The sequence below is a fragment of the Centrocercus urophasianus genome, unplaced genomic scaffold, assembly GCF_019232065.1.
Source record: "Centrocercus urophasianus isolate 14NV4802_14NV808 unplaced genomic scaffold, USGS_Curo_1.0 seq_20, whole genome shotgun sequence".
In the NCBI taxonomy this organism is placed as follows: Eukaryota; Metazoa; Chordata; class Aves; order Galliformes; family Phasianidae; genus Centrocercus; species Centrocercus urophasianus.
In genome coordinates, this window is record NW_024884756.1 from 10,137,961 (window position 1) to 10,161,399 (window position 23,439).

A 23,439-nucleotide genomic window follows, 5' to 3' on the forward strand; every position below is an offset into this window, starting at 1 on the left:
GGTTTTTCACTGTAGATGTTGCCTTGATCACAAGAAAAATATCAAGGGCTGGTGAGAAAAGCCATGTTCTAAAAGCATCTCTGCCTGGGTTAGACCACTGCCTACCACAGAGGTACGTGCGATTATCTCGAAGCTGTTTATTGGCTGTTGTGTCAGATTGTGGCTCAAGTTTGCCTTTACTGAAAGTTGTCCTCAGGAATCCTTTCACTCCACCAGAAGTAACTTTTCTTTTCCAAGGCTGAGGCTGGGGGTGCAATCTGCTCACTGCATTGGCCCTGGTGTTGCTAGAGGGAAGCGCAGGCTCTGCTACCTGCCTGCCAGAGCGCCTGCTGATGGCAGTGCACTAGCAGCAGCTGCAGTGAGGTGAGACCTCCCTGTTTCCTTACAGTGATGGCTATCATTAAAGGACCCACACTGGGAGCCAGAAGTCACTCCCTTTGACATTTCACACTTTTGTATCAACTCATGAAAGTCGCTAAAATCAAACTGGGTTTGGCCACCATGGCCCATTTTAAAATCTCTCAGCAGTGATGATGGGCATTGCCTCGTGGGTAAAAATAGGTGTTTTTCCTAAACTGCAAAGCTTAATTGCTTTTTCTTTCTCCTGAGAAATGTAACACCACAGCTAAACCAATGGGAGAGAGGTGCAGAAGTAGGGAAGATGAAAATTAGGCTGGGCTTTGGTGTTACATGTCAACAAAGTGTGATGTGTCTCTGTCAGGATGACCTGGCACATTTCTCCATGATGATCCCTCTCAGGTTCCCTCATGTAACCACTGGTTGTTTTCCACAGGGCTTTGTAAAGCACCATCCTGCAGTTAATCACATTGCTCTGAGGTGCACGCTTTGGCAAGCACTGGCCTTCGCCTACCATTTATCTTTTCTCTTTCCCAGCATTAGTGCTGTTGCTCCCAGCACCAGCCTGGGAGGAGCAGCATTCTGACCTTGATTTGAAGAGGGGTGAAGCCTTCTTTGCCTTCAAAGATGCTTTTCTGTTCATGACCTTCCTGCTTGGAGCCTTTCTCTGTCTGCAGGCCACCAGGAGATGCAAGCATTGATGCAAGCTGGTGATTCCCAGGCTTCCTGGGCTGCACCTGGAGGTTAGACACACAACATACGCGTTGCTCCTCTTGCAGTCTAGGTATTTATTCTTTACTCATTTAGGTTTCCTTTGGCATAGAGGAGCTCATGCTAAAACAAAAAATTAAAAAGCATCCCTTCTGATACATTGCATCTTATGTGTTATTGCAGAAGCCAGAGTAACGTGCAGCTTAGTGGATGGCGAGGGTCTGCCAGATGCTGAACTGCCACCTACCCTTGAGTAGTGGGTGGCACGTCTGCATGGTCCTGTCCTGTGCAGCAAGGGCAATGTGAGCACCAGCCTTTGAGAGCCTGGGGAAAGCCTTGCTCACCCAAAAAGCTCATTCACTGCAATCTGTTTCATGCATTAACAGCCCTTGCTGACTGCAATTAGGATTCGGGGAAACATTTGGAAATTCTGGAGTTAAAAGTCTGTAAGTTGCATGAAGATAATACTTAATAAACATGAATACATGGTAGGACTTTTTTTTTCCCATCTTCTTTATATGACTTTTAGACTTACAAGCTTTTATCTTATTTTATGAGGCCATGTGAAATAAATTAAATGTAACACAAGATGCTGTTAAAAAAGATTTTATGACATCAAGAACTGGTTCTATATTAGGACCAGATCCTGCATAGACTGATGCATGTGAATAATTTTGCTCTCATAGATAAGCTATTGAACCAAGCGTGGCCAACCATTTAAATTTTCAGAATCGGGCCCTCATTTTGGAAACTCTTATCATTGTTAAATCAATGCGAAAGTGAAATCTGTCTCCTCTCAAAAGGAAATTGCCAAGACTTTCTACACCAAGATTTGGGATCTGTAGAAAATGAAGTCTTTTTATTTTTTTCTTCCCTCCAATAATCTGTTCAGTGAACAAGCTGTGAAAAATAGTTCTATATTTTTTCCATGTGATGCAGCAGACGGTAAATTTCCATTTAAAAGAATGATCAGAGTAGCTGCTGGCACTGAACTCTGTTGTCTTAGTCAAATCTACTTACAAAGAGTTTACAGCAATACAATAGTTTATTATTTCACTCAACCAGAAATCAGATGAAAAAGGCAAAGGGGAAGCCTGAAGTAGGTTCATGGTCAGAATTCTTTTCTTTTTTAACATCATCTTTTTTAAATGCAGGAGTTGAGATCAGTAGTTTTATGTGTAAGGAGGAGAATATTTCTTTTCACCTCTACTTTTGTGTGCCATGAAATAATCAGACTTCACACTTCTATAGCGCCTTTCTTCTGGGGATCTGAAAGCACTTTACAAACATTAATTAAAGTCTCACAACACCCATGCGGAGGTAAAGCAGCATTGTTTGTGCATCTAATGCAGAATGCTTAACCTGATTCTTTAAGTACTATACAAGGACTACAGTAAAATAATGGAATATCCAAAGCAAATTAATCTAACTGAATTGCTAGGAGCGTATGTATATACGTGCATGTGTTCATGTGCATGACTGCAGCTGTATGTATATTGCTGTTTGCCTTAGATTACACTACCTCTGCCCGATATATTCCATCCATTGTTGTCTCAGGCGATGCTGTGAGTGCTGCCTCTCTCTGCATGGTCTCTCAGTTCCATATATAACTTGATTTCTTCTTGGAAACTGGGTAATCTCTCATCACTGATAAGGCTGGAACTACTTTTAGAAGTTAAAAAGCTTGAAAAGCAAAATGAACCCCAAAATTTCCTCTGCCTGCGTCCCACTCTCTCTTGCAATTTAAAAATGCTTCTGGGTCACCTGCTTTGGTTTGGTTTCTTAATCCTCATCATGTCTCCTTTCTGTAAACCTTGCTTTCTTCATTTGTCTGACGTCATCTCTAAGATCTTCAGCACAGAGATAGCACTTTTATCTCTGTGAAGTGTCACGCAAAGTTGTGGTGGTACATAAATATTTAATAGTATTAGCGATGGGGATTAGAGTCCTGGAGGAGCATGTTTCCTCACTTGCAGAGGCAGAACATATAATTTGTGCTGTCTCTGCCACGGTGAGAGCTTCTCTGCTTCCATTTTTCAGTTGCCACTGCCGTGCTCTTGCTGAGGCTGTTGTGATGCACAGCTCCTGGGTGGGAATGGTTTGGCTGGGTGAAGACTGCTCCTTCAGTTTGGTGATCTGCATGAGACTGAAAGTAAATCCCCTATAAGTGGGTTTCCCTTTTTTTCTTGTTAGTGACATGAAAATGTGGTGAAGCATTCCAACCTTCTGACACCTGTCCTATGGTTGTAACTATCTTTATTTGGAAAAGAAAATCAAATGTACCTTTAAGTAATCTCACAATCACTTTGGGGTGAGAACTTAAAACTTCTCATTAACAGAAAAGCGGAACAGACACATGCAGACTTTCCCAAGCGAGTTCTTTTGGGACAGTCCTGGTTATGTCTGGTGATGCCTGCTCCAGCCCTGCAGAAGGATGTGACCTGGATGGAGGCAGGGAGCACGTGTGGGGTCCTCTCCCTGCAGCTGTGGGGTTTAACTCACAGCTAAACCCTTGCAGCACTTCTATCATACAAGAGCCCTTCACAAAAAATGTTTTCCTTTAGCTCAAGGTAAGCTTCATCTCTCAAGGGCCCTTCAGGAGTGAAGTACTGGGAGAAATCCACTTTTTATTTTGTATTTCTATAATAATCTTTTTGCCACCGTGCAGAGGAGCAATGTCAACAGCGTGCTGTGAGCAGAAGCCCAGCTGCTGCCGGATGGGGACATCCCAGTGGTGCCCCAATGGGACAGCTGTGAGCTAGATGTGACAGGAGCCAGGGGGCTTGGAAGCAGTGCGGTGGGACACGAGCCGTTGGCATGCAGCTCATCTGTCTTCTGACCTCCCCTTTCTGAGGAGTCCAAACAGCAAGTCAGGCTGGCTCTCTGGCCAGATCCCTTTTCTGAGAGGGAGTTTATCGTCATACCTCTCTGAAAGCTAAAGTTCTCTAATGGCTGTAGCAAATAATTTGAAATAATTGAGGCAAATATACACATCCAGTTGCCAAGCACAACATTTTTCTTATTCATTTACAACTTCATAGACTTCAGCATATATTTTCAGTCTTCACTAATTGCACAGCTGATCATTCTTTATGACTTTCTGTCTTCACTTCACTGGCTGCACCCTCTTAGCGTGATCATAGTCTTTATTTTGTTTAACTTATGCTAAAGCAAAATACGAAACTAAGCCACAGGAGGCACATAAAACACGTCATTGTACAGTCCGCTACGTTTTATAAAACCATTTTACAACAGGAGCCATCCACCCGTTCTGTTCAGTGGAGTAAATGTGATCAAACCGCGTTTGAAGGGCTGCGCTCATCTTTACACTGATTATTTTCTACCCTCATTGCAGAGCACAGGCTGCAGCTAACATCTCGTTGATGTACAATTAAACGGGTGAGCCCCGCCGCCTCTAGCAATTGCTGCACTTCATTACTTACCTTGCTGGCTGAGCAGCACGGTGCCACGCTCTGGGCAGAGTCTGGCTGCAACGGGACACATCCTCTGGCATGGGGCAGAGGGAGGAGACTCCATTCCCCAGGCGAGGCCAGGTGTCCGGGTCAGAGCTGGTGCTGCCAGCACCGTTCCAATAGCGTTGGGGGATGCCAGAGCTGCAGTGGTGAAGTGCCTGTCCAAAGAAGGCAACAATCAAATACGGGACAACTTTCTGGCTATTTCTGTAGCTCTTCTCTGCTTCCCCAGCACACCTCCATAGCGGAGGCAACAAATAAACTCAATACACACACAAGAAAAAAAAAAAAAAGACAAAAAAAACAACCAACCAATCAAACCACTTTAAAAAAAGCCCCCAAACCCAAAGCCACTGGGCACAAGAACGGCAGGCTGCATTCTGCCTGCTGCCAGCAGCCAGGCTGGAAGCACGTGGGCACAGGGCAGGGTGAGCCATGGGGCTCTGCCCCGACCCCAGCCTGCCGCCCGCCAGGCTCACTCCACTCCTTTTCCCTCTCCCTTTTTTTTTGGACATCGTGTTTAACACTTGCACAATCTGGTGAAATTACAAGACCGGGAGGACAGGGGGAGAAGCCAGTCTGTTTAAAAAATAAAAAAGAGGACATGATTACTTTGCCGAAGCCGTACTTTATATTTTATCTTCCAAAAGAGACAAAGGGAATAAATACTTAAAACCCAGTGGTGACGACAGTGAAGCAATCATGCAGGCGCTGGATACCTTTGTCTCGGGAAGGCATGTAGTCATTTTTACATGTCTGCCACTGCGTGTCAAACCTTTCTTTTCTTCCCCTTTCCATTTTGGATGGCCAAACTGATTATCTAAAATAGAAAATTAGCACACAATGGCTTTACTCTGTGATACCCCTTATGCAACTAATGGGCAAAGCTTGTTAATTGGTTGTAAATGCCAGCAGGTTGCCAAGATAATACTTCAGAAATAAGCGGGTATTCTGATAATTACAGCAATCTTCATCTATAAAAGCTTAAGTAGATGAAGTACTGGCTGGCTTAAAACCAAGATTTATCCCGCTGCACTCACATTAAAAGAAAAAATAAGATGAAAACAATAATGTAGCAAAACAATTATATAGCAGGAAGCGTTGTAGGTTTTAGAGATTGTGAAAACTCAGAAAGTAAAACAGTGCTGTAATAACCAGTTATGGAAAAATAGGCCATTTACATTTGTGTATAATTAAATAGTAGGCTATGCAATTTCACTTTTTAAAGTAAACTGCCTTTTCCTTTTTTTATAGGGCAACGTAGCCATAATTGCTGCATTAAAGCTTTAATGAAAGAAAAAAGCAGCAGATCAAGATGACATGTAACATCCACATTTGTACCGTGGCGTTCTGCTTGTTTAGTAATGGGAAGCTACTGAGGAGATTAAAATTGCAGAATTCTTCCTAGGTTTTTTTCCCCCCTAAAATTGCTATAGGAAGATCATTCAAAGTCTAAAATACATACAATTTATTTTTTTACCTTCAATCCACAAGGATTTAATGGCTTTCCTAACTCTGAAAGTGTTTTAAGAAATACTTTCTTGTGAATGGGGGTATTATTCCAGCTCATCACCATTATCAGAAGTAAGTGGCGCAAACTTAAAGAGGAGAGGGCTCACCTCATGTTTTAGAATATTACTGCAAATGCTGCACATCATTACTTTTTAACTTAGCGGCGCTTTTCAGCTTTCCTGTCAGAATTATCAACAAGTTGATACATAATATTGTTATTTGGAGTTTTGATATGTCTCCTGTTAGCTGTTACACCAAGGCTGTGCTCAGCCATAGCAGAGCTTCAGGATGAGGTTGAAGCCCTTGAGGCGAACGTTGGCTCCAGAGTTAAGATAGGAGCTCTTACGGACGGCATAGAAAGCCGTGGGGTTCTTTTCTGTGAGATTTGGCCATGGGCACGTTGTCCCAGCATTGAATTGGATGGAGACACCTTCTTTGTGTGGTCACACACCATCAGCCTAAAGACTTTCGCCAAACCTCACGGTTACCAAAAAGAAGAGCCCATTGGGCAGCCAGGGCGACGTGCTGGTGGGCTCCCTCTTCAATCTGGGCACAGTGCGTCCTCGGGGCAGCTCTTAGTGCAGCGGACCTGTCCCTGACAGTGCATAATACATGCTGCCAGGGTGCCTTCGTGGGCTCCTTAATGGATCCGCTCCCTTATCCTCCAGGAGCTAAATAAACAGGAGACTTTCTAGGCCGGCGTGTATTTCCATTTATGCTTTAAAAATTCATGAGCATAGGTTTCATCTGATGGTGTAGTTACTATGGTAATTGTTTATTAATCTGGAGGAGCGTGGTAATTACCACAGTTCAGTTTATATAACTCAGACCTGGAGCTGAAGTGCGGGTATGATTTCTTTACGCATCCATCTTTTAGACACTTTTTTCAACTCTTTTTTTTTTATAACAGAATATGCATTTTCCCCTCTCAGTTCTACTTTTATCCAAGTGCATACGTTTCTGGAAGTGTAGAGAGTGTAAAAAATGAGAGAGAAAAGCTTGCTTGGAGTTGGCAGGCCAGGATAGCCAGGAAAAAAAATGTGCAGAGCTAAGCAGCAGGTGCTTCGGGGAAATTTTTTAATTAAAAAAATGAAATTGTTGCTTTATGCTTTCCCCGGAGAACAAACTCCTTCCCAGCAGGGCAGCCAGGGGCAGAAGGCAGGCGGAGGGCACCAAAGACAACACAGCCTGGCTCCGTGCCTTGTCCTGCACAGAGGTGATGCGCTGCAGCCTCACCAAGGTGCTGGCATGCCAAAGGGACATGCCTAGATGCATGCTTGTGAAACTTCATCTAAAAACAGAGTTTGCACGTGCAAAAATTGATCACTGTTGGCTTTTTCAGATAGGCACCACCAATCCCTTTGCTAGGCAGTGCCTTTACAGTGAACGTTTCAGTGGTGCTCACCAGAAACCTACAAAATGTTACCACTATTTTTTGAGAAACTTTTTTCATTACCCAGTAGTTCTTTTCAGAGTGAAAATTTTTGACCACAGTAATATATTTCCCTGTCTCTACTCTCATTTACAGAAGAGTAATTGCTGTCAGCCTGCTCCATAACAAAACCACTGGAAGACCCAGCTCCCCACTTACCCAGCACCCCTCTGCGCCCGTCCCAGCCTCACTCTTCAGCCGGCAGTGCCTGGCCCTGGCTTGACAAGATTCACATTATTTATATGGAAGAGGCACAGGATGCCATCTCCCCGCTCGCTCTGCCTGCATAAATTGTGCGTGTTTATTATTCATTGTAACACAGCACATTCTCTGTTTCTGTGTCACTTGTCACTAATCACTTATGCATCTGATGTGCAGATCCAGAGCCGGTTCTCAAGCATTCTTGGCTTTGAAACATAAGATATGCATGGGTAAGAGTTTATCCCACCCCCAAAATAACAACTTTGATACATTTTCAAAAGGGAAAGTGCATATGTTACAGTACTCAGGAGCAGCAATAACCAAACTAGCTGAGAAGTGACATGGACTTGGGTTATTTTCTTCTTTTTTTTTTCTTCTCTTTTTTTTTGGGTTTCTCTTTAGTATTTCATGAAAGTGTGTAAAAATCTTAACATTTGAATGCCACACACTTCATTCTGCCTACGAGATAAAGGACATTTCTCTAAAAGAAACATACGCTCCTTGTTCCATGTTTTGATTTCTCATACAGCTTGTCATAATGCATTTACATTTTGTCCATACATTCGGGTTTTTCAGTCGGAGCTGTGCTTTTGAGGAAGGGATGCAAACTCTTCTTCTCCAGGGGCTGCTACTTGTGCGGGATGGGTGCTTTTCTGGCACCGTTCTTTCCCATCCTGTCTCGCTCTCTTCTCAGCCAGCCTCTTGCCCTACCAAACCCAAGGCTGGGTGGATGGAGGCACCTGCTCTGATCCATTTCCTCCTCCCAGCTCTGGTCAGCCCATGGTCTGCTCTGAGGAGTTTCATGAGATCGCCAGCAGCCTTGCAAGCCTTGTGTTTGGCTGCTGACTTCTTTTTCACCATTCCACTCTGCTGGCTGAGCAGCTGCAACGGTGGTTGACATCATCTTACCGCAGTGAACTTGCTGCCCACAGCCTGTGACAGGGCCTTCTACACCACCAAAGGGCTTGAGCTCCTTTATCTGACATGTGTATCGTGATATTTGTCACTTGTGACATGTCTGTTCCATGTTGTATGTGGAGCTGTGCATCCCCCTAATCATATTAATCCATGACATGGGATCGGTGATGCTGGACTGGCCTCATGGGTGGGCAGCACGCATACCAGCCAGCATAGCTTGAGCAGCCCATACCTACCACACTATTATTTACAGGAGCAACAGTGAAAAAGAAGTCACAGAACTAGTCGAGCTGTTCAATGTAAATGCTTTCTCCTCTCTGCAAGGCTGCTGAAAGAGAAGACTGTTTCCACTTTTGTCCAAGGAGATCGTGTTAATTTCCCCTTGTTCTGCTGCTATTTGATGGGAACACTCTTAGCAGCGACCTCCCATTACAAGACCTCCTTGCTGAGGGAAGTAAGCCCTACAACAGCACCAGAGAAGCAGCTTGAAATTAGGATACAGAAAACCCATGCCAAAAATATGTCAACTTGGAAGGTCATTAAGAATTATCCATTTGTGCATGTTCACATGCCAGCAGTACCTTAAGTGATTACCTTGGAGGGACAGATTTGTCTAATGAACATATGAATTAACAATACAAAATTGTGATTGATAAATCAAATAGGAATTTGCAATTTGGCAGTGAATCTAACTGGAGTGGAGTTTCACTGGATGTGGATGTGAGGTGCTGCTGCTCTGTGCTAAGAACAGCTCTCGGTGGGATTTTTCTGCTTTATGACAACCCAGCTTTAGGTGCCTGATCTGAACGCCAGCCTGCCTGTACTTTGGGCAGATACATCTTGTACTAAAGCTCTTGGCTCACAGCATGCAGTAGTTATTTTTTAAAGATCCCCACCCACACCTTTATTGATTTCATTTTTTAAGTTCAGATGAGAAATTAACGTTGACTGGCACAGGCATACAAATGCTCCATTTTTAAACTATGTAATAGTTGGTAGAATTCTGGTTAAGTGTTTATAAATTTAGGATCTTGGATAAAAGCAATTAAAGTTTAGCTCCGCTTTTCTAAACTGATGTAGCTCAGGAAGAAGTTTTGATTTTTTCCTCTGAATGTAAGTAGGTCCTCTCAGTAGTTTACTAGTAGAGTTGGTGGCGATTTCCTTCACAAAGATATTTAAAAGTCTTGAAGAGTAAGAAGTTTAGATTTAAAAAATGTCTTGTACAGGTAACTTTCTTTTTCCTTCCAAGTCTTTACACTCTGAGTGGATAAATCAAAGTGATACATACATTGTGTTTATAAATAAGCTGTTACTGGCAGATGTAAGTAACGTTACATTTACCAAAAGATTTTAGTGATTCCTTACAGTATCTCTGTCTTTTTGGCTTGAGTCACGCTGGGCGTGGGGCACTCCTAGCACAGAAGTGAGATCTGACAAAAACTCATTTGAGCTGCCAGCACCTAGCTCTTGTCAAACTGCACATTAAAGATCCCGACAATAGGAAAGTGTCAAAGGAGTTGTTGCATTTCATTGCTCCATGTGATTAATGCCTCCCCGTGTGTTAATGAACCGAAGAAAAATCTTAGGAACAAAATCATTTAGGATTTCTCCGACTTGATGTAGAGGGGAAATTTTACTCTGTTGAGTCTGTAATGCATTGAGTACCATGATTCTTGCAAATGCAAAATTGCTATAGTAAAACCTGCTATTTGGTTGAAGCAGAAATTTCAAAGGATGTTTATGTTGGAAAACACTACAGAAATGGGTTTGGCAGTCACAAAATGGACAAAATCTGTTATCGCATCTCTGCCCACTGTGAGGCCAGACAGAAACAGTGCTGGCTGGGCACATGTGCTGGGAGACAGCCGCAACTCCCGCAGCTTCTCCTGGCCTTGCTCAAACCCAGCAGGACGTAGTGTTGTGGTTTGTTAGCATTACAGGATGTCCCCATGGCTGCAGACCAGGTCAGGGAGCTCTCTGCCACATAGAAGTGCCAGAGAATGTCACTTCTTGTCTTAATTTGCATGCCATATTTCAAATGAAATATGCCCAAACATAAAAAAAACCTGAAGGTAAATGTACTGATGTTTGCCACCAAAACTGAAAAAGAGAGCGTTAAGACTCATCAACAGATGTCCTTGTGGACTGCACGGATAGCATATGCTGCACTGTACAGAGTGCTCTGCGATGTGCAGGGTCATGAGGAAACTGAAAGGTAAAAGGAGCTCTGCAATGACACAGCCCAGTCTTGAAGGTCTTTCTGGAAGCCACAAAAGAAAAGCAGGTCAAAAAGGAAAGGCCAGCATTTCACCAGGTAATGCAGAATTTACCTTGTTGTCATCTTAGGGACTGATTAATTCCATGAGGAAGTGCTTTGAAGGTGCTGGTAGCAGCTCATCATGCAGTTGTCTCATTAAGCAATGGGTGCAATGGGAGGTAGCAGGACCAAACAGTGGGCAGCCCCTTAGAGCAAGAAGAAACAGCTGTTATGGCTGTGTTAGTGTGGTCGACACACACAGGAAGATGCTGGTTAAACAGATGACATCCATAAGCTATATGTAATTCACAAAACCTACTTTCATGGCCAAGTTTATCAATGGTTTCCCACAGACATACTGCGTAAGATGCAGTTTTGTCCCTGCAGTTGTCCCCAGACTCTGCAGGAGCTGGCTGGTGCAGCAAGAGTGCTGAAAGGGCACTGCTAGGGAATTGCAAGGGCAGTGGGGACTTTACAGGCGCTGGTTTGAGGAGCAGCACGGCTCCCTGCAGCTCACTGCCCCTCTCTCACCCCCTCAAGCCATGCCCCCATTCCCTCTCACGTGGTGAAGATCGGGACTGTGCCCTCAGCGTGCAGGCAAGAAGCAAGTGTGTGAGTGTGGAGCAGCAGCCCTGGGAGGAGTGGGCGCAGGGAGGCGGGGGGGCGGGCTGCAGCCCCCAGCTCCACCAGTGCCAGGGAGGCTGCAGAGCAAAGTATGACACAACCCCTCAGATATTCAGGGAGGGGGTGTGTTATTTTAATATCCTTTTTTGTGCTTAATAGAAAAGGGGTTTGTGGTTAATTCTTTATTATCTCCGACAGCAGTTCTCGCTTCGGCTCCTCTTTCTTTAACTGCCAAGCTAGCATTTTCCTTTTTTATTGCTCCTTTCTAAGAGGTTTGCTTTGGACTATTGCCAGTTATCATTTCCCATTAGGGCAAATATTGCATCAAACTCATGATTAGAGATTTGAGGGCTTGGGAATATTATTTTTTTGAACATTTGTATTTCATTTTCTGAGTGTCTTTCCCCTCCCCTCTTTGCACACATATATACACACACATGCCTGTGTATTTGTGGATGTACATATGTGTGTATATATTTATAGAGAGGGAGAAGGAAAACTGCAGGTGTCTGTAGGCACATGTATGTTTGTGTGTAGACACGTGCACATTTGTGTGTAATGCTGGAATCCCCTTGTTAGGACCAAGAACTCTAAGGATGCTCAAGATTACCCAAGAAGAGATTTGTCAGTGTGCTCCAGCTCTGTGGCAAGAGAAGGTAACGTGCACTGCCATGAGGGAGAGGACACCCCAGTGAGGAGCTGCCACAAGTACTGTCAGCCCAACAGAGAGGGCAGCAATGCCTGTGCTCGAGCCCACCACCACTGTGCCACATGCACTGCTGGGGGCTTCCAGGTGATGGATTTGGACTCAGTTGACTGTTTCATTCCCTTGCTGCCAAACTTCAGACACTGCTGCCATGTTCAAAAACCTTTCCAGATGCTACCTTCTGCTGCCAGCTCGCCAAGCCCAAAGCCCAATTTTGGTAAAATCCACTGGCTGGAGAAACAACCAGCAGGAAATTTTGTACTGCAGGCACAAAGTAACATGGGTGATACTCAGGGCACGTGGTGGCCTGGGCACTGGCATAGCCTGCAGAGGCCACAGGGTGAGGTGAGCTGGGCATCACCAACCCACACCAAGAGCCACCAGGTTCCTGAACACACACACATTTCCAGGCAGTCAATTTGTCTGCCTCCAAAAAAAAAAAAAAAAAATTATTCTTCAAGGCTTGTTCCCATCTGCCAGAAGAAAACATGTCATTTAAGAAAACAACTAACGCTGACAGACAGGAGTGCATTCTGGAGATAAAGCCCTCCGCTTTTACCTGATTCAGGCAACGGCACTGAGTGGCGAGATGGCTGTGCCATCCACATGCCTTATTCACAAGCAGCTTTTAATCTTCCTTCTCCCTGGCAGGCTGACAAATATTTTTCCCTTTACTCACTGTTCACCCTTTTATTCTTCCGACAAATACCGCACTTACTGCATTTAAATTTTGCAAAACTGAGTCCAGGCGAAGTGAGTCAGTCTTTGTGCAGATGAAAGGCAACGTCACCTCTTTTCTTGCTGGTACTACAGTGGCTGCAAGTTAAAATCACTGCACGATGGTGTTGGCAATTCTTGCCAATGACAAACCTGACTGCGTGTTTCCAGCCTGGTCCTGCTGCTTCTGCCCTCCCTTCCAAAAAACAAAGCCATGGTCCCCACATGGGGAAGATTGCTGTCGAGAGAAGGTGCAGCAAGCTCTCAGCTATTTCAGAAATCTTAAAGTGATTAAGGCAAGCGGATGGTTAATTAGAATATTCTAAAAACACAGCTGCTAAAAAAAGTTTCAAACAGCCACCAACTTGTTATTATTTTGTCATCATCTCATGACATGCTTGTGACATATGGGAGAACGAAGGGCTGCAGTCCCCTTCCCCGCAGCCGCGCTGTCCCGCAGCTTTCTGCAGGGCTTTGCTGGTAGTGCCTGGCTGCACCCGCGGTGAGGAGAACTCAGGTTGCGTGTGCCTCAACCCCTCAACCTGGGCTGAATGGCAAATCCTAATAACAGTGGTAATAATAGTAAGAATTACATATTCACACAGGCTCACAGTGTTGCAGCAGTGAAGCAGCTTTCTCCAGCTCTGTGCCAGCTCAGATGAAATGTGCGCTTCCCTTCTGGTCCTGGAAGAATATACCTGCTCCTCCACTCATGGGGTTTTCCCAGCACTTCCCCTGGAAGAATAATCCAAATAGCCTTATTATTTCAATATCTCATCTAATATCTGTACAACACAGGCCAGCTTAACTTTATATTGCTGCTTTTTATAGAGTAGCGTTTATTTCTTGTACCAACTCTCAAGGATGTTTTATCTGTTTTATATCCCATTGAATCCTCTGTGAAACTGCACTAGTTTACAATAATTTTATTACTTTATTAATTAAACGTTTTCCAACAAGCTAGCTATGGCATTTCTTATCATCAAGGGTTCCATTAGTTTTTAATGGTGTGAGACAAAATTACCATTTACCCACATGCAATTTAAGAAGCATCATTAACACAGAGAAAGCACCAGGTGGGATTTCTAATAGTTACTGTTTCTCATTTTTGTTTTTATTTAAAAGGAATAACTGGTTTTGAGGTTTTTGCTGCAAGGTTGCCAAATCTCCTCTTTGTTTTTATGTTTGAGATAATTTAAAATAATGTTCCCCTGTCTCCTAAGGCTCGGCTCAACGATATCTCACTTATCAGCACATCGCTTTGCGCAGTGTCTCGGCACAGCCGGGTGAGTGTGTTGTCTGCACAGCAATCACCCAGAACAAAGACTTCTCTGCACGGACCGTAGGCAGGCATGTGTGTGTGTGCTTGTGCACACTTGTGCACACTCACACTGGTGCAGAGCGTGCGCCCGGTGAACCGGTCTGCGGAGTCGGGTGAGTCCCAGGCCACAGCCTGATGCCACCTCGTGTGGCTGGGCCCTGGAGGGGGCGGTCATGGTTTTGGAGGGCCTGTTCCCAGCACGGGGGGAGGTTCTGGTAGTGGTCACAGCACTGCACAGGGGCAACCTGCAGAGTTCAAGGTTTTGGGAAACTTTGCGGCAGGCCCTCTGTGCAGATATTGTCTTTCCGTGCAGGAGACAATGGAAAAAACATGGTAGTGGTAAATATTTACCTTAGACAAAATGGGAATAATTAAAAGGCAACTTAATTACTATATTCAATTATGCTGAGCATTGACTAATTGCTGACTCAGTCCATTTGCATGTTAACAAATGCCTGTGTTTGAGGTCCTGCTCGGATAATTCTCTGGGTTCAACATCACGGAGCTGCCACGCTTGTTCCTCTTGTTAACTCACTGCCTTTGCTTAGCTCTGCCATTCCCAATGCCACGACGTTGGCCACCTCACCCCCCTTCTCAGAGGCCCTGTCACACGTTGCAGTTACTCTATGGGACACGAGGCTCCGTTCCTGCCTGTCCCACACGGGCATCGGGGCACCGCGGTGGACCATGTCGTGCTGAGCAGGGCCCAGATGGTGCATGATCCCACGGAGTGCGCAGGAGGGATATTCAGAGGGATGTGTTTGACAAGGTGTTTCCTTATTTAAAGGGGAGGGGAGGAGGAGGCAGATGGCATGGCTGCTTCTAATGACATTCCCTGGCTGGGTTTGTGAGCGGCAGACAGGAGAAGGGCAGGAGCACCTGACGCCGGTCTGCTGGGCTGCCACAGGGATGGGGATGCTGGCAGAGATGCCCGCTGCCGGCCCTTGGCCCTTCCACCTGACTGTTTGATTTCCTGTGCAGGAATCATAGCATCACAGGGCTGTTCAAGTTGGAAGGGACCCCAAAATGTCATTAGTTCCCCTGCAATGAACAGGGACAGCTATGCTAGATCAGGGTGCTCAGAGCCCTGTCCAGCCTGACCTTGAATGTCTCCAAGAATGGGGCATCCATCACCTCCCTGGATAACCTGTTACAATGCCTTACCACCTGATAGCATCATGTATATATTCATTTATATCTTCAACATTACAGAAATTACACAGATAGCATTATTCTACATTATTCCCCACCCCCCAACTGATTCGTGCCAGTGTGTGGGGGCACAAACCAGGTGCTCCCCTAGGAGGTTTTTCAGTGTGCTACAATCCACAGCACTCTGATGTTTTTACACTCAGGAGCATCTATTAAAACAGAAGCAAAATTCACATTTTCTAAATGGGCAGATAATTGTTCCATGACGAAGAGTGCAAACACGTTTGCAGCAATGGCCTCTGTCTCAAACGCATACTAAACTGAACTTCTGGCCATATAAATTTCTAATTAATTTGCCTGTGCAAGCCATGGAAGAAAAACTCTGATTGTATAGCAGAGCAAGAGGGGCACAGACACCCACCCCAGCATTGTGCTCACACGGAGAGAGGCACGATGGGCACTGCTAGGGCTGCAGAGGTGGCAGTGGCCGTGCCGGGCTGTGGCTGCCCATTATGTTAATGGCTCAATCATTATTTATTCCTCTGGAATTCATTATGGTGGCATTATTTGGGATTGGCTCATTGAGCGGCATCGGTGCGTCCGTAGGATTTTTTGCACAGCCTCATTAATAATGAACAATCCTGCCTCAAAGCACTGCAGTGCCCTGGATTTTAAGGCAGCTTTAGGGCTGGCTGGGCTGCAGCAAAGCACTCCAAGAGCAGGCGGTTTGCACAGTGACCGCTCCACACTGGGGTTCATTCTGACTACTTTTCTTTCACGACAGCAGCTCTGAGACGACTCCTCTACCAAAAGCAAAGTTCGGCTTTACCTCTGTCTATAACAAGAAAATCCTCCAACAATATTTTTGGAGAATCCCCAGGTTTTGCTAATTAATATTATCATTGGGTACTGTAAAATTGTTCATGAGAAGAAAATCCTGACTGGCAGAAACCTTATTCTATTTAAAATTAACTATTTTGTTTGAACATCATACTTCTTTAGAATCACATTTTTTTACCCAGAGTTCTCAGGAACAATTAAAAAGTAATTATATTTTGAAAGCACTGATTTGTTTCCCTTTTCTCTCTTTCTTTCCTTCCCAGTACAAGAAATGCGACAATACCCAGAGGAATACAGTGACATCAGCTCTGAACATCACACTGCCCACACCAGAGGTCAGCAGGTGCAGCCCTGCAACGTGGCAGCGGCTTCCCCTCTCTGTATTCAGCAAATTCTTTGCTGCAAAAATTGCAGTTAAGCAGTAGATATGTCGAATCACAGCAGCCCCTAATGGGGCCCATGAAGGATGTGCTCCTAAGGGCAGGGCCTCCTGTCATGGCTGTACTGCTCCCAGGCCTGGCTTCTGGCATCAGCCCTTCATGGAGAATGGCTCTTCGGCAGAAGCTGAAGCTGTAAGGCTACAAAAGCCTTTGCATGGGCTGGAGAGCACAAGAGAGTAAGTTAGGAAGTGGCTGCTGACTTTTGGCCACACAATGACTCTTTGCAGCTCTAGTCCACTTCAGACATCCCTGCAAGGATGCATAAGACAGTGGTGGTGAAAAGGATGGGTCCTGGAGCCCATCACCCTGATTTCCAGAGCCAGAAGGAATTAAAGCCACCAGAGCTGATGCCTACAGGGCATTGTTACAGAGTAACATGAAATAAATCATTGGCAGTGGCACTTGGGTTTGAGCCCTGCCGCAGAGCCTTGGGTTAGAGGGCATCCTTCTTTGGCTGACTTTCTCCTGTCCTCTGTCAACCAAGAGTGACAGCACTCACCTTGCAGGGACATTACAAAGCCAAATGCATGCTCCTGTGCTCCATGACCCATGTCCCCAAACCCCAGAGTGGAAAGCCCTGACCATGCCCTGTGGGGTGCCACACTTCCTGAGGATATGGCTGATGTCAGCTGCTCCTGGGGGTTTCTCCAGTGCAGCCACGGCCTTTCTGATTAAACCTATTCTAAGTAAACATCAACAAATTACTCCGGCTGGCATATAAAACTACACAACACACTTAGGCTTGAGTGGAGACACATCAAAAGATGGCCTTCCTTGTGTGCCAATATACTTATATCCACACATGTATAGGTGTGTATGTGACCATACTGCAGAGCTGCACAAAGTTGGCTCGCGTGGGGACCATCCACCTCTGTTCCTCTGTGCCGTCACCGCAGTGAAACCCACATCAAACAGGGAACTGGAGACTGCGCTTCTTCCCATCAAAGTCAGCTTAATTTTAGAGCAAGTACTGTCACAGGAAGCACCGCCAGAGCTGCCTCGCACAACTCCGGGCAGAATCTCTCATAAAACAATTATATTTTTTCTGGATGTAGTGAAAGCCTTGAAAAAAGTTTACTTGATGTCTAACCAAGCAATGCTGCATCTTCAAATTTGAAGGAGAGCTCAGAAAGTTAGTTTTTTATTATTCTTCATTTAAGTATTATTTTTTAATTGCAGCGTATTAAACATAAAATCTGGTACAATCTTTAAAAATAAATAGGACCTAACTATAAATGGGCCCTGTTGTGTTTTTATCTTTGACAAGCAAGTAATTGCTTCTCAAATTTATCAGTTTGTTTATGCAAAAACCATTTACCAAGCCTAGCTCAAAAGCATCAATTTCATCATTATCATCTTATTAATTTAGCCAAGCTATAACACAGCTGATTATTCCTGAGTAATATCCTCTGCAGCACATCATGTGTGGCAAAACCATCTGTACAGTACCTATTTAATAAATAAACCCTCGGCTAAATGTCTCTGTTTATTGAGAACTAATGTTTATAGAAAATATAATGGAACTCAATAAATAACTCAGCTTCATCAACCTGCATATGAATCAGTGCGAAGAACGCTGACATCATCACCTTTCAAGTACCAGAGAAAGCAAAATTACCCAAAAGAGCTATAGAGTCAATATTAAGGCATTAAAACTGCAATGAAGGCATATTAATGCTTAAAACTTCATTGTTGGCAGTAGAATTGCCACAACGGACATATTTTATAACTCTAAGAATACTTAGGCTTTATGACTGCTTCTTTGTTGAGTGCCTTGCACTTAATGTAGTTTTCCACTTTAAATAATAAAAAAAAACCCTCAAGATCTTAAAAAAAAAAAAAAAAAGAAAAAGAAAAAAAAAAGAAACAGAAAATTGCTGATTCCAGGCATTCATTTTTAAAATAATGCAAACTGCTGATTCCAATTGTTCGGATGGAGAGAGACACAAACTTATTTAACTCCATGCTTCCTGAGCCGTGCTGTGGGCGCTAGGCTCCAGGGGCGAGGTGGAGATCGCACTGCTGAGCAGTGCAGGGATCACGGAGCGAGCCAGGCACGGCTAAAGGCACAGCTGATATCAGGTCCTGTGTTAGGGGAGAAAAATGAATGGTGTCACTGAGTACACTGCAGTACGTATCGACAGCTGCCGGTTTATTTAGTTGTTGCTTTGCAATTGTTCCGCTGCAAATTGGGCATGGAAACCAAACCCCTCTGCACCCATCGGGGAGGGATAACAGAGAGATTTCTGCGGCCCCTTTGTGGGCCTCACGTGGGACAGTGCTGTGCGTTGGCACCTCGCTGCCCACGCTGCTGAGCCCAACGCCCTGCCTCCAGCCCCAGTGCCTTCTGGGGACACCGCACCCCATGCGGCCGTCCCCATAGGCGAGGAAATGGGATCTGGGCCGTCATGCAGCCCCGGCAAGTCCCAGCGTCGCCAGCGCTCTGCGAGCGCCTCGAGTCCTTGCCGTTCCCGCAAACTTCTGCTGCACATATGCAGCGCTTGTTTTCCTTCCTGAATAAAACAGCAGATCTGCAGCGCGTCTCCGCCTAATGAAACTGAACATATTTAGAACATATGTGAGCCCGCTCCTCGCGAAAAGAACCATTTGTGGTTAACGAAGAAAGTATTCATGGTTTCGCTGCTAATTGCAGGGCGGTCTGAGTTTTCCTTATGAGAAAATAAAAAGGTAGCGCTGCTATTGTAAGTGCACAATGGAAGTAGAGCTTTTTAAAAATAAATTTTTTTGCTGAGTTTTGATGCACTTCGATCAGCAGCTCAACCTGTGGGGCATGCTCCGGACAAGGAGAAAGATACCATTGGTAGCTCTATGAGGCTGTACACCAGCTCAAAACCATATGCTTCTTTTAATGACTACTCCTACTGCAACATGAAAGGATGTGGTATTTTTCTCACTCGGAGCCGATGAGAGGTTTGCCATTTGTTGCAATCCGGGAGGATCTGCCCGCTGCCAGAAGGGGCTGAGTGCTTGCTGGAGTTCTGCGATGTCCCTGTGACCAGCAGAGCTCTCCTCCTCACCCCTTTCCCTTCCCAGCCTCAGGGATGTGATTTCTTCGTCTTAAAGGTATGCTATGAATTTGGCCCATGAGAAACTTCCTGAAGGCAGTGGTAGGTGACTTACAGAAAATAAGGCAGTATTTTTAACCAGTGTGCTTCAACCTACTGCTCTGTGGCAGGCATCAATTCTCTGCTAATTTTGAAGTACACCATCAAGGCAAGTTTTTCTGGCCATTGTGACATTTCGTTTTAATTAATCAAAGTGCCTTATTATACCCAATGCTCACAATTACCCCCAAACCTTGTCTTCACTTCTAAAGATAAACACAGGGTTTTTTTCTTCAAAAAGAGAATTAAAACAGTGATTAAGATCTCCTTCAGAAATACAAACTGTTAAATCTACACGCTATGGAATGGGAAAAAAACCTTTTGTCGCTATCTTTAACCATTGCAAAAATCCATTATAACGTATGGTTTGAGAACATATTAGCAAGTGAACAAACTGTTACCAAATGAACACAGAACTGGAAAGTCACAAATGAACCCTAAATTAGAAGTGCACAAAGCACTGAGCTGGCTGAATAGAGAGGAGTGAGCATCTTAGCTGAAAAAATCACGATCAAAATATGAGATAAATGCTGCAGGGCAGAATATACAATTTGAAAGGCTTATTCATATGCTATACAGGGATGCGAACTGATGTTACACAGTTGGTGCTAACGTATCTGTGCGAGTGGGAGGATGGCAATTTGATTCAGAGAAGGGCTTTGGGTTTCGAACAAGCCTGTGTGCACATGGGCAGATGTACGTGCCAGGAAGATGGCTCTGAGCTGACTGAATGAGTGCTCTGGAGGCACAAGAAGAAAATGGTGGCCCATGTGAAGACCAAGCCCTCTGAACTTCCCATGCTTGCCTCCTCAAAGCATCACCAGCCCCTTAACTTGGAATGCTGTGTGCACCCGGGACCTTGCAAGCACATCCAAGGACCACAGCATCTCTTTCAATAGAGGGCAAAATATTTTCCAGTGCTTTGCAGTCTCTCTGATTGCCCTTTGTGAGGCTATCTGAGGGCCACAGCATGCAGCTGGAGATCCTCCAGGTGAGATAACTGTAACTGAGCAAGCAGCATTCCCCCCAGGCTGAACAGCTCTGAACATCGGTGCCCTGGGAACAAGGTGCCCGCTGGCCAGGGCAGTGAATATGGCCACCCTGCCATCCCACTGTGTGTGCCAAAATAGCCTCAGTGAGGCTATTAAGAAACAAAATTACAGCCTTCACATCCGGTGGCTTCCAGAGTGCTTGCTTTGTTTACAGGATGGGCAAGTGCCATAGACTCTGCCAAACAAGAATAGAAACCCCTCTGTTTCTGCGTGGCGTGGCCATGCAGCTGATGACAGGGAAGGTCACAGGCTGGGTCTGTGCCCATGGGACAGCAAGATGGCATCCCAGCCTTGGAGGACACATGGGCTCAGCCGGCAGCACCTTCAGATGCCACTGCCCTGCTGGCCTGCAGGGATGAAGCGTGTGTGCAGGTTGCAGACAGGGTCGCTGGGCTCCAGCTGCCACACGTGCAGGACAAGGCAAGAGGTCCTCTTGGGAAGGGTGTGAGGTCAGGAAGCTGGTATCCAGGTTATTTTGGGTTGATTATTGCAGGTTGTGCCTTATTTGAGGCTGTAATGTGGTCCAGTGGTGAGAGCAGCCAAGGGTGAGAGAAGGCAGCAAGGTTGCCCTGAGCTGGGCTGCTTCGTGGTGCAGAGCCCTCTGCAATTTCCTCAGGAAGTCACACAAGGCTTCATCACCTCGACATCAATGTGAGTGGTGCTGCTCAGGGCCAGTGCATTTGCTTTGCTGCCCCTTCAGTGCCAGCCAGGGCAGATGCTCAGTCACGCGAGGTTATCACCAGCTACCCCATCCTACTCTGTCCTGCCCAGCATTAACCTCAGGGCCCCTTACGCCAAGGTAAACATAGTTAAATGGCGAAGTGGTCTGGTCTCATGAGCAGCTCCCCAGAAACTTGGCCAGTAGCTGCCCCTGCAGCAGTGCACGTGTGGCACACGTAACACTGTGGTATCTGCTCCCTGTCCTTGCCACCCTGCTGCTCCCGTGCCGACTTCCATCGTCTCCCATTTCACTAATAATTTCCCACAGGGCGTTGTACAGAATGGAATGAATTCCAGTTCTTTAGAGAAACCATTTGCTAAATAAGGAAATTAGATTAGCCTGACACCAACTGCCTTTGGTAAACCTACGCTACACTTTATTGCATTTACTCTTCAATATTATTTCTGGAAAAATGTGTTCCCTATTATCTATTCTGGGTACCAGCAGGCCCTACTAGCAGGTTGGCGACTTCCCGCAGCCCTTGCCACCATGGCATTGATGCAGGCTCCACATCACTGTGCTGCACATCAGCCTCACCATCCCCAGAGGAGGCAGAGGCAATCAGATGGGGCCACTCCAAAATTACCTTTAATCCTCGGCACAGTGTGTCCTCACTTCTTTCCCCCTTTGTTTTCTTTTTCTTCATTCTGATACAGAGTTGTTCATGGCTTGTTTTCATTTCCTTTGCAAAGTCTGCCACAGCCGCTGCAGGAGGAGCTGCTCTTGCTCTTTGCATGATGCTTTGTCAGAGACAATAGCCCTTGAATGTGGAGTGAGCCAAGGAGCTTCATTGCGGTAATAATGCACACACCTTCCTCCACAAATAAGAAAATAATGTCATTGCCAGGTTAACTGTTACTTTAGAAACACAAAATCCCTCTTTCTGGAGGCAGCTGTTGTCTGCTTGATCAAGGAGCATGGGTCTTTGTGGCAAACCAAATGACAGAAGCACAGGCCAGCCCTTTTCCTGTGGCCCAGGTGGAACAGTGCACAGATGGAAACGTCTGCCATTAGCTCCCTTCTCCTGGAAGGGACTGGGGCTGCAGAGGGGCTGCACGGCTGGGGACACCGGCAGAATCCCCATCCCACCCGTCTCAGCTGTCCCCAGGCAGAGGAGCGATGCTTGGGACATTTCAGCGCTGGCACATGGCTGGCCCAACACAGTGCAAGGAGCACATGGCTGGGGGTCCCTGAATCCAAGCACTGCTGGACTGAAGCGAGGACCAAGTGACTTGACCCACAATTAGCCACTTGTGTTCTACCCCTCTGACAAAAATGCATGTTTACATGTAAAACAATAGGCTTGCTTACTTGCCAAAAACAGAAATCGTTTCTATCGAACTGCACTTGACAGGAATGTAAATAAATAAAGATACACTAAAACAGAAATGCCAAAGGAAGGTTAATTTCTGAAATCTGTAAATCAGATGTCAGATTACTTTTGTGAAGTAGTGAAGAACATAAACAAGTAGATGAGAAGACTGTGATTAATGAAAGTCAATTAGCTGCATGGGAGGGGTTCTGGTGGTCCCAAAGACCAAAAGGGGCCCCAGGGTGGGGAATGCTGCTGGGACCCCCTGGTGTGGTACGATCCTGCTGGGAGGTGGCTCAGAGCTGTGCCCTTTGCCATCGGGCTGCCCTCCATCCTGCAGCTATAAATACTTCTATCTGTGTTAATATGCTGAATCAAACACCTACCTCTGAGAGGAAAGAGAAACGGCACGCTTCATTTTTTCCCCTCAGCAAGCAAGCAATTTGTCGGATGCTGTAATTTGTCTGCATGCTGTCCTTTTTTGGGACACATGTAATTTTGCTTTGATGAATGACACACATTAGTGATAGCCCTCCATGCTGGCTGGATATGGAGGAATCGACAGCCT

General features: G+C 45.4%; 1 long non-coding RNA gene across 2 annotated transcripts in view; it reads right to left on the reverse strand.

Annotated features, from left to right (window-relative positions):
• Positions 1–947: 947 nt before the first annotated feature.
• LOC122162346 overlaps positions 948–23,439 on the reverse strand; it is a 223,795-nt gene continuing 201,303 nt past the window's right edge. For both annotated transcript variants that reach the window (XR_006169480.1, XR_006169481.1), the window contains 5 exons: positions 13,520–13,643; positions 10,935–11,067; positions 4,512–4,699; positions 2,591–3,214; positions 948–1,094 (listed from right to left, as the gene is read on the reverse strand). This is a non-coding gene — a long non-coding RNA (uncharacterized LOC122162346). The remainder of the gene's footprint in view (positions 1,095–2,590; positions 3,215–4,511; positions 4,700–10,934; positions 11,068–13,519; positions 13,644–23,439) is intronic.